The sequence below is a fragment of the Phyllobates terribilis genome, unplaced genomic scaffold (assembly GCF_046119375.1).
Source record: "Phyllobates terribilis strain yellow unplaced genomic scaffold, ASM4611937v1 Scaffold_120__1_contigs__length_5212024, whole genome shotgun sequence".
Lineage (NCBI taxonomy): Eukaryota > Metazoa > Chordata > Amphibia > Anura > Dendrobatidae > Phyllobates > Phyllobates terribilis.
The window spans coordinates 2281420-2293014 of NW_027362880.1; positions in this window are offsets into that span (position 1 = coordinate 2281420).

Genomic DNA, 11595 nt, shown 5'->3' on the forward strand with positions numbered 1-11595 from the left:
AGAGACAGTCTAAACAACACTGAAGTCCAGCAAAGCCAGAAGGGCGGAGCTGGAATATATAGGCAGCTGGTCACGTGACCGCAAAACACAAGATAGCAAAAACTAACAGGAGGGTTCTAACACATATACAAAATATCAAGATCACATGTGAAGGTACTTGTACGAATTCGCAAATAAATGTGGTCTCTCATTGGCAAGAAGGTTACATCCTCAGATGCAAAGGACATACAGTATAGATGAAAAGTTTGGACACACCTTCTAATTTAAAGATTTTTCTATATTTTCATGACTATGAAAATTGTACATTCACACTGAAGGCATCAAAACTATGAATTAACACATGTGGAATTATATACTTTACAAAAAAGTGTGAAACAACTAAAAATATGTCATATTCTAGGTTCTTCAAAGTAGCCACCTTTTGCTTTGATGACTGCTTTGCACACTCTTGGCATTCTCTTGATGAGCTTCAAGAGGTAGTCACTGGAAATGGTTTTCACTTCACAGGTGTGCCCTGTCAGGTTTAATAAGTGGTATTTCTTGCCTTATAAATGGGGTTGGGACCATCAGTTGTGTTGTGCAGAAGTCTGGTGGATACACAGCTGATAGTCCTACTGAATAGACTGTTAGCTGCTTTTTTCTTGCCATAATACAAATTCTAAGTAAAGAAAAACGAGTGGCAATCATTACTTTAAGAAATGAAGGTCAGTCAGTCTGAAAAATTGGGCAAACTTTGAAAATGTCCCCAAGTGCAGTTGCAAAAACCGTCAAGCGCTACAAAGAAACTGGCTCACATGAGGACCGCCACAGGAAAGGAAGACCAAGAGTCACCTCTGCGTCTGAGGATAAGTTTATCCGAGTCACCAGCCTCAGGAATTACAGGTTAACAGCAGCTGAGATTAGAGACCAGGTCAATGCCACACAGAGTTCTAGCAGCAGACACATCTCTTCAACAACTGTTAAGAGGAGACTTTGTGCAGCAGGCCTTCATGGTAAAATAGCTGCTAGGAAACCACTGCTAAGGACAGGCAACAAGCAGAAGAGACTTGTTTGGGCTAAAGAACACAAGGAATGGACATTAGACCAGTGGAAATCTGTGCTTTGGTCTAATGAGTCCAAATTTGAGATCTTTGGTTCCAACCACCGTGTCTTTGTGCGAACCAGAAAAGGTGAACGGATGGACTCTACATGCCTGGTTCCCAACGTGAAGCATGGAAGAGGAGGTTGGATGGTGTGGGGGTGCTTTGCTGGTGACACTGTTGGGGATTTATTCAAAATTGAAGGCATACTGAACCAGCATGGCTACCACAGCATCTTGCAGCGGCATGCTATTCCATCCGGTTTGCGTTTAGTTGGACCATCATTTATTTTTCAACAGGACAACAGGCTGTGTAAGGGCTATTTGACCAAGAAGGAGAGTGATGGGGTGCTACGCCAGATGACCTGGCCTCCACAGTCACCAGACCTGAACCCAATCGAGATGGTTTGGGGTGAGCTGGACCGCAGAGTGAAGGCAAAAGGGCCAACAAGTGCTAAGCATCTCTGGGAACTCCTTCAAGATTGTTGGAAGACCATTTCCGGTGACTACTTCTTGAAACTCATCAAGAGAATGCCAAGAGTGTGCAAAGCAGTCATGAAAGCAAAAGGTGGCTACTTAGAAGAACCTACAATATAAGACCTATTTTCAGTTGTTTCACACTTTTTTGTTAAGTATATAATTCCACATGTGTTAATTCATAGTTTTGACGCCTTCAGTGTGAATGTACAATTTTCATAGTCATGAAAATACAGAAAATACAGATAGGAGAGGCCAATAAATAATTCCCTATCGGGAAGAGCCCTGGGCCAGATGGATTCAATAATAGATTTTATAACATGTTTGCACCTCTGTTATTACCATTTTTAGCCAAAGTGTTCAATAATATCTCAGAAGACTCCCCCTTTTGCCCCCCAATCACTTAAGGCTCATATAATGGTTTCATCAAAGCCTGGAAAATAATCAAATACCTGCCCTAATATTCATCCAATATCATTAAATAATGTAGACGTCAAAATATTCTCTAAAGTAATTACATCACGGCTCTCCCACTATCTACCCTCAATTGTTAGCAACGATCAGGTTGGCTTCATTAAGGGCAGAGAAGCTCGTGATAATAAAAATAAAACGTTGTTAATTTCACATGCAAAAAACAGGGGATCCCAATGTGCCTTGTTTCTGTCTACGCTAAAAAAGCGTTTGACACAGTGCATTGGACTTTCTTGAAGAGCATCCTACCACAAATTAGGTTGGACTTTCTTGTTATCTAAAATTCTATCATTATACACTGACCCTAAAGCGATAGGGTAAACGGCCTTCTATATGACACATTTTCTATTAAAAAGGGGTCGAGACAAGAGTGTCCCTTATCACCTCTGCTATACACATTGGTGAAGGAACATTTAGCGGTAGCATTACACACAAATCCAGATATTAGTTACTATAAACTCACATCACTATAAACTAGCTCTACATGCAGACGACCTGTTGCTCTATGCTTCAAACCCAATGATCTTATTTCCCTCTATAATAAAGGAATTCGAATAACTCGGCCATGTAAGCAATTTTAAAGTCAACTACTCTAAAACAGAAGCCATAACATAACTTTTAACCCTGAACTGACACAATAACTAATTTCTAACTTCCACTTTAAGTGGCAGAAAGACACAATTAAGTACCTGGGTATACAAATTCTGGGGAACTTGGATGATCTGTATCTTTTAAATTATATCCCCCATCCTTGAACAAATGGTTAAAAATTGAATTAATTATAACTTGAAACCCTTGTCCTGGTTTGGTCGTATTAGTGTGATCAAAATGGACATTTTACCAGATCTTCTTTATATATTTCAGACCGTTACGGTCTGCGTTCCTCAGACCTTTTTCTCCCGTCTCAACAATTCTAACAGCAAGTTTGTATGGGGAACATCGAGGCCTAGGATACGTGTTACAATATTGTGAAGAAACAGGAGGGAGGGTTAGGGAGCTGCAACGCAGAATCCAAACAGGGTGAAGATAGTCCACTGAAGGGTGCCGGTCCGGCTGGTGAGCACAGACATATGAAGAAAACGAAAAGGAGAAAATCAGCACTCCAACAGGTAAAATATGAAAAAAATGTATTGGATCATTTAAAAAAACAAAAAATGTAAAATTCTTATGCGCTTCTGGCGCTAGGGTTGTGTCCTTAGTTATAGCAGATGAGAAAAGGACAATGAAGTCATATATATATATATATATACAGGCACAATGGAGACACATGACACGAAATGAGAAATCAATTAGACATGCAAAAGGTGTGAAGAAAATCCCGGCCACAGTTCACATTGAAGGCAACGAGATCAAATACAGACAAGATGAATATTGCAAGCGTCACACAACAAGCCAGAAATGCAAAACACCATGATGGTGAAAAATAAGATAGAATTAGACCTCATACTCTTATTCATGCATATCCGTATCCCCCTCTGTATATAAACTGTTTATTGCAGGACATTTGTGTGAAGACCACCGGTGTTAGCTGCCAGGGGATTATCCCATATAGGAACACAACACCGGGATTAAGTGTACAGGTGGGAGATCACAGGGTCAGAACATCACAAATGCCATCAACTATAGCACCGGAAGGTGGGAGGATATACTGATTATAGAGGGACAGGAACATGTATGCATGAGATGGATGATAGATTCAGTATAGAGCATCGCAATAACAATGTCCAATAAACAGATAAAACGCATCAGTGTCTAAATTGTGAATAGAAATATTGTTCTTATCGATCTGACACGTAAAAATATAATATAAAATAATATGCACAATAACCAATATGGAGAAACTATAAACCTATAACAATGAACATATAAAGGGGAAAAAAATATGCAAATCAAAACTGATTACATAGTAGAAGATTTACAAGGAAATCCACCCGCATCTGATCTGGTGCAAAGTATAATATCCTGGCAAAGGATCATAGAGCTGCAGATATACCGAGCATTATCTGTCATATCAACGGGAGGCAAATAGATGCATCATTGTAAAACAGACAAGAACAAGTACAGAACACTGGTGAGATTACTGTGGAGCATTGTAATGGCGAATCAGGTTACTGTGGAGCATTGTAATGGCGAATCAGATTACTGTGGAGCATTGTAATGGCGAATCAGATTACTGTGGAGCATTGTAATGGCGAATCAGATTACTGTGGAGCATTGTAATGGCGAATCAGATTATTGTGGAGCATTGTAATGGCGAATCAGATTACTGTGGAGCATTGTAATGGCGAATCAGATTAGATGGAGCGTACAAATCCATGATATCCAAGAGCTGGATGTATAACAGATCAATGGCAATGGGAGACGTCTGCATAGAGTCTGATGGAGAACCTGATCGTGAGGCTATAGATGGAGCAAGCATTTCTATCTGTATCAACGACAAACAGGTAATTACATTATAATAAAGCTGACAAAAACAAATATCTGATGCAGAACTGAATCGTGAAGCTGTGGATGTAGCGGGAATTTCCATCTGTAGCAACGAAAAAAAAATAATTGAATTATACTGCGAAAAAACTGACAAAAATAAATATATGAGAAATGGAAGATAAGCTGCAGAACATTGCAATGGAAATACTCAGTCATTGCTGAAAAATCTTTAAGATATTTGCATCATTTATGTGCGTTCTGCGAAGATGAATCAGCGATGATAGCGCAATATACAGAAAGGCAAATAAGTACACCGGCAAATAATAACCGGAAAAACACAAAATAAATTCAGAAAACCTGGAATGTCACCATATAGATGTCTGCTGGGAATAAACCAGTATGGATTTCATCAATAGATGTAAAACAGGTCATTGCGGAAATTCATTACCCGAAGGGTATTTGGTATTTACACGTCAGATCCAGAAGGCTTCACGCATATTAAGGTGTTTCTGTCTGTTTCCACCCCTTACAGAATAATTAACTTATACAAGACCAAAGAAAGAAAAATGTGTGAGATCAGTATTATGTATGGACACAATGTTTTGATGCCCCGGAGTATGTGCTATTAGAACTGTTGATATTGGAAATCTGCTCCGGTGGTCTCTATGAATCCTACCAATTTGTGTAAAACAATGTTGTCCACTATTCTGGAGGAAGACATTTATTTGTCGGTGTTTAATAACAAAATTCAGCGCTGACTGTTACCTGATTATCCCATTTTACCCATTTTTCATGGGCTCCCCAAAACACACAAGGGTATCTCCCCCCTCACCCTATTATCTTGGGTATGGGTTCATTGAATGAGAATTTAAACCAATGGCTGGTGAACATTTGTATCCTCTGGTTATTCAAACACCAGGCTATGTGAAAGATACTACGTCTGTCCTGAGGGTTTTTGACAGGTTCGTGTGGCAGGAAGAATATAGGTTTGTCACCAGCAATGTTGTCAACCTGTATTCCTCCATCCCTCACGCATTGGCCATCATTGCCGTTCAACACAATTTAAATAAATATAGTGGATATTCTGTGAATTTAAAAAGGTTCATTATAACATAAAATATTTGTTGTCCCACAACAATTTTATGTTTGATTCTAAATATTATTTACAAGTACTTGGAGCCCCCATGGACTCCAAATTCTCACCATCTTTGGCTATTCTGTACATGTTGTGGTGGGAAGAAATTTACATTTTTTCTGATGACAATCCATTTCTTGAGCACATTTTTTGGTTTGGTAGATATGTTGATGATGTACTTTTGGTATGGAGAGGTGACCCCCAGTTAGTGTCACAATTTGTTTTGTATTTGAATTCTTATTCCTTAAATTTAAATTTAACTGTCAGTGAACCTTTGATTTCCACTCCATTTCTGGATATTTTCCTGACAGGGATAGTAACATCTCATAAAGCGGACACGACACTCTATAGAAAACCTTTGTCAGGCAACACATTACTGTTGTCTTCCAATTCTCAACTTACTCTATACAGCTCGCAGGGGCGACTCAGTATAGTTGGAGGGAAGCACTCCAATCCTGTTCAGCGAATGTGACCCGTGCTACACAAAATATGTAACTTCCAACATAAGTGCTGATCCATCCTCCGTGGATTATTTTATGCCTAAGGGGAGACCTGCCCACATACCCCCTATGATGACATCACAGGGGCTAGTCTCCAGCCTTTATATTCTTGTTACATATCTGGTTTTTGCGATAACTTATCGTGGGTTGATCGTAGAGGCCCAAAACTGACTCCATATGTTCTGTTATGATTTTACCTTTCTCCAGAGACCACACACGGTATAGCTGCCGTCTGCTATTTTGTTACTTTTGCGGCACAGCTCCCCAGAGAGGCTTACAGAGACAGGAAAATATCCATATTATTCCCTAGCTGACCAAAATATAGGCCCCATTATTATCGGACATATGGAACTTTAGTTATTCCATATTGGCTTTGGGCCGTCTGCAGGCCTTTGTTACATTCCCTTTGAAGCACTGGGAATACAACCTTCTCAGTTAGCTGTAAATCTATCACAAGCCTGTGTTAATTGGGTTTGGTAGCAACTTTTGGGCCAGCATTTGCTTACAAGGCCCTTCTCATGTGTGTGTTGATTTGCATAGAGGCAACTGGCCAAAGTATCAGCTCTTCTCCCGTGGACAATTACTATAGCGGAGGAGGGAAGAGGAGTCTGGGAGAGAGACTTAATATCTATGACAGGGGAGAAGAAAAGATTTTCAATATTTCCATGACAATCTGTTTTTCATTGATACAGATAGAAATGCTTGCTATACCTATAGCCTCACGATCAAGTTTTGCATCAGACTATGCAGACATATCCCATTGCAATTGATCTGTTATACATCCAACTCCTGGATAGCATGGATTTGTATGCTCCATCTAATCTGATTCACCATTGCAATGTTCTACAGTAATCTCACCAGTGTTTTGTACATACTTGTTTTCGTCTGTTTTACAATGATGCATCTATTTGCCTCCCGTTGATGATTGATAATGCTCGGTATATCTGCGGCTCTATGATCCTTTTCCAGGATATTATGCTTTGCACCAGATCAGATGCGGGTGGATTTCCTAACATCGGTGGTTTTCACACAAATTTCCTGCAATAAACAGTTTATATACAGGGTGGGATACAAATATGCATGAACAAGAGTATGAGGTTTAATTCTATGTTCCTTGTATATAGTATTACTTGTATGTAGTAATATGTGGTCTGGTCATGGTGTGGTGGCATTTCTTCCTTGTATGTGGTGTTCGGTCACCATGTGGTGGTAATATGTGGTCCGGCCACGGTGTGACGGTTTTTGTCCCTTTGTATGTGATATTATTTGAAAAAATGTATGCGACACATTCCCTTAAAGAAAAATAAAGAAAAATATACCTAGATAGAGTACTGGATATTTTAAGAAATGTTTAATAGGTTAGAGTAGAGTAGGGCCCTGCCAGAAGAGTCTACCTTGTCGTGGCGGCAGCTTACAAAATCTTTTGGCCAAAACAAAAGCTGCTGCTATGTACAGTGCCTTGTGAAAGTATTTGGCCCCCTTGAACTTTTCTACCTTTTGCCACATTTCTGGCTTCAAACATAAAGATATAAAATTCTAATTTTGGGGGGAAGAATCAACAAGTGGGACACAATCGTGAAGTGGAACGAAATTTATTGGATATTTTAAACTTTTTAAAAAAATTAAAAACTGAAAAGTGGGGCGTGAAATATTATTCGGCCTCTTTGAGTTAATACTTTGTAGTGCCACCTTTTGCTGCGATTACAGCTGCAAGTCGCTTGGGGTATATCTCTATCAGTTTTGCACATCGAGAGGCTGAAATTCTTGCCCATTCTTCCTTGCAAATCAGCTCGAGCTCATTGAGGTTGGATGGAGGGCGTTTATGAACAGCAGTTTTCAGCTCTTTCCACAGATTCTTGATTGGATTCAGGTCTGGACTTTGACTTGGCCATTCTAACACCTAGATACGTTTATTTTTGAACCATTCCATTGTAGATTTTGCTTTATGTTTGGGATAAATATCCTTCCCAGTCTCAGGTCTTTTGCAGACTCCAACAGGTTTTCTTCCAGAATGGTCCTGTATTTGGCTCCATCCATCTTCCCATCAATTTAAACCATCTTCCGTGTCCCTGATGAAGAAAAGCAGGCCCAAACCATGATCCTGCCACCACCATGTTTGAGAGTGAGGATGGTGTTTTGAAGGTGATGAGCTGTGTTGCTTTTACGCCAAACATATCGTTTTGCATTGTGGCCAAAAAGTTTGATTTTGGTTTCATCTGACCAGAGCACCTTATTCCACATGTTTGGTGTGTCTCCCAAGTGGCTTGTGACAAGCTTCAAACGAGACTTTTCATGGATATCTTTGAGAAATGGCTTTATTTTTGCCACTCTTCCATAAAGGCCAGATTTGTGCAGTTTACGACTGATTGTTGTCCTATGGACAGACTCTCCCACCTCAGCTGTAGATCTCTGCAGTTCATCCAGAGTGATCATGGGCCTTTTGGCTGCATCTCTGATCAGTCTTCTCCTTGTTCGAGATGAAAGTTTAGTGGGACGGCCGGGTCTTGGTAGATTTGCAGTGGTCTGATACTCCTTCCATTTCAATATGATCGCTTGCACAGTGCTTGAGACGTTTAAAACTTGGGAAATCTTTTTGTATCCAAATCCGGCTTTAAACTTCGCCACAACAGTATCTCGGACCTGCCTGGTGTGTTCCTTGGTCTTCATGATGCTCTCTGAACCCTGAGACTATCACAGAGCAGATGCATTTATACGGAGACTTGATTACACAAGATGGATTCTATTTATCATTATCAGTCATTTAGGACAACATTGGATCATTCAGAGATCCTCACTGAACTTCTGGAGTGAGTTTGCTGCACTGAAAGTATAGGGGCCGAATAATATTGCATGCCCCACTTTTTTAATTTTTTAAAAAGTTTAAAATATCCAATAATTTTTGTCCCACTTGTTGATTCTTCCGAAAAAAAGTAGAATTTTATATCTTTATGTTTGAAGCCAGAAATGTGGCAAATCGTAGAAAAGTTCAAGGGGGCCAAATACTTTCATAAGGCACTGTATGTGAACTGGTGTTCTATGGGAACTGTTAGGGTATGTGCACATGGTCAGGAGCTGTTGCGGGTTTGACACTGCAGCTTATGCAGCAACAAACCTGCAGCGGCCAGGTGTTACAGCATAGTGGATAGGATTTCTAGAAATCCCATGTCCACTATGCGACTCTGTGCACCAATGGATCACCCACGAAAACTGGCATGCGTCGCATCTTTCAGACCCGCATCATGTCAATTTCTCTTGCGAGTCCACATGTGGACTTTCTCCACAGTCTAACTTCTATGAGGAAACTCCACATGTACAAAAAAAAAAATTTGCACCACTCAATTGCATAAAATGAGGGCAGAAGCCACACGGCTATCCCGCAGCTTCGGGGCTGCAGGCGCCTCCTGAGCGTGGGCACATACACTTAATGTGTGATTGATAAGGATGTGGTGCAGAACTGGAGTTTTTCCAAGAGTGGCCTGTGTGACTGTGGAAGGTTCGAGGAGTGGAGGTGGAGCCTGGGCGGAGTCTCCAGGGTGCCTAAAAAGTTTTTGCCAGTATGGGGCCTGAAATTCCTGGTGCCAGCCCTGCACACATATACATGCACTCATATACTAATCTTTTATGATATCAGGGTCTTCTGGAGAGGGCTGCAGAACGCACTGTGGAGGAGGGGACACAGCAGACAGGACTGATTTCAGCTTCCTGCCCCTGCGTGCGGTCCGATGCTGTGGACTCTCCTCCCCCACCCTCTACTCTTTGAGGAAATGCTGCTGGGAAAGGAACAGCAGGAGACAGAAGACCCCCTGTAAGTCCCTGCAGGAGGACAAACACAGCAGCCAATGAGCGCTCTCATCAGTCTGATGAGGAAGCGTTCATTGGCCAGCGGCCTCTCTCCTGCATGACATGCCCCAGTTTTCAATGGCCACACTCTGCCCAGGGTATCAAAAATCTTTACGGGTGGGAGTGGACGGGGTTAAGCAGCATCAGCCCTCAGTCAAGGGGCACCATAGCAGCTGCGTGGTCTACTGCCTGAGCACTACGCTTCTTCCTGCATGGGCCCCCCTTCACCTCTGGGCCCGGGTGCAGCTGCATCGGCGGTGTGTCCATCCCTGGCTGAACCCCTCGCTGCGGCTCTGAGCAAATGCAATATTATTTACACACAACCGAGTGGTAAAGAAATCAGTGAGACACCTGTGGGATAATAACGTAAGAACGCCCATTACACCCTCAGATGACTTCCCTGGTGGGTACAGTGTCCGAAATGGGGTCACTTTAGGGGGTCGTTTGTTCATCACACCTCGAGGGCTTTGCTATTGGCTGCTCCGTACACCTTGCACACACATGGCTACGCTCCGTACACACAGCTTCGATCTGTACACCTCGTAAACACGCGGCTCTGCTCCCTACACCTCGTACACGCGCGACTCCTCTCCGTACGCCTCGTACACGCGCCGCTCCTCTCTGTACGCCTCGTACACGCGCCGCTCCTCTCTGTACGCCTCGTACACGCGCCGCTCCTCTCCGTATGCCTCGTACACGCGCCGCTCCGCTCCCAACGCCTCGTACACGCGCGGCTCCGCTCCGTACGCCTCGTACACGCGCGTCTCCGCTCCGTACGCCTCGTACATGCGCGGCTCCGCTCCGTACGCCTCGTACACGCGTGGCTCCGCTCAGTACGCCTCGTACACGCGCGGCTCCGCTCAGTACGCCTCGTACACGCGCGGCTCCGCCCCGTACACCTCATACACGCGCGGCTCTGCTCCGTACACGCGCGACTCCTCTCCGTACGCCTCGTACACGCGTGGCTCCTCTCCGTACGCCTCGTACACGCGCGGCTCCTCTCCGTACGCCTCGTACACGCGCCGCTCCTCTCCGTATGCCTCGTACACGCGCAGCTCCACTCCCAACGCCTCGTACACGCGCGGCTCCGCTCCATACCCCTCGTATACGTGCGGCTCCGCTCCGTATGCCTCGTACACGCGCGGCTCCGCTCCGTACGCCTTGTACACGCGCGGCTCCGCTCCGTACGCCTCGTACACGCGCGGCTCCGCTCCGTACGCCTCGTACACGCGCGGCTCCGCTCAGTACGCCTCGTACACGCGCGGCTCCGCTTAGTACGCCTCGTACACGCGCGGCTCCGCTCAGTACGCCTCGTACACGCGCGGCTCCGCTCAGTACGCCTCGTACACGCGCGGCTCCGCCCCGTACACCTCGTACACGCGTGGCTCCGCCCCGTACACCCCGTACACACGCGGCTCTGCTCCGTACACCTCGTACACACGCGGCTCCGCTCCGTACACCTCGTACACACGCGGCTCTGCTCCGTACACCTCGTACACACGCGGCTCCGCTCCGTACACCTCGTACACACGCGGCTCTGCTCCGTACACCTCGTACACACGCGGCTCTGCTCCGTACACCTCGTACACACGCGGCTCTGCTACATCCACACTGTAAACCCCTCCTGACCCCACACATAAACTTCAGCTCATCCAGCACCATGACAA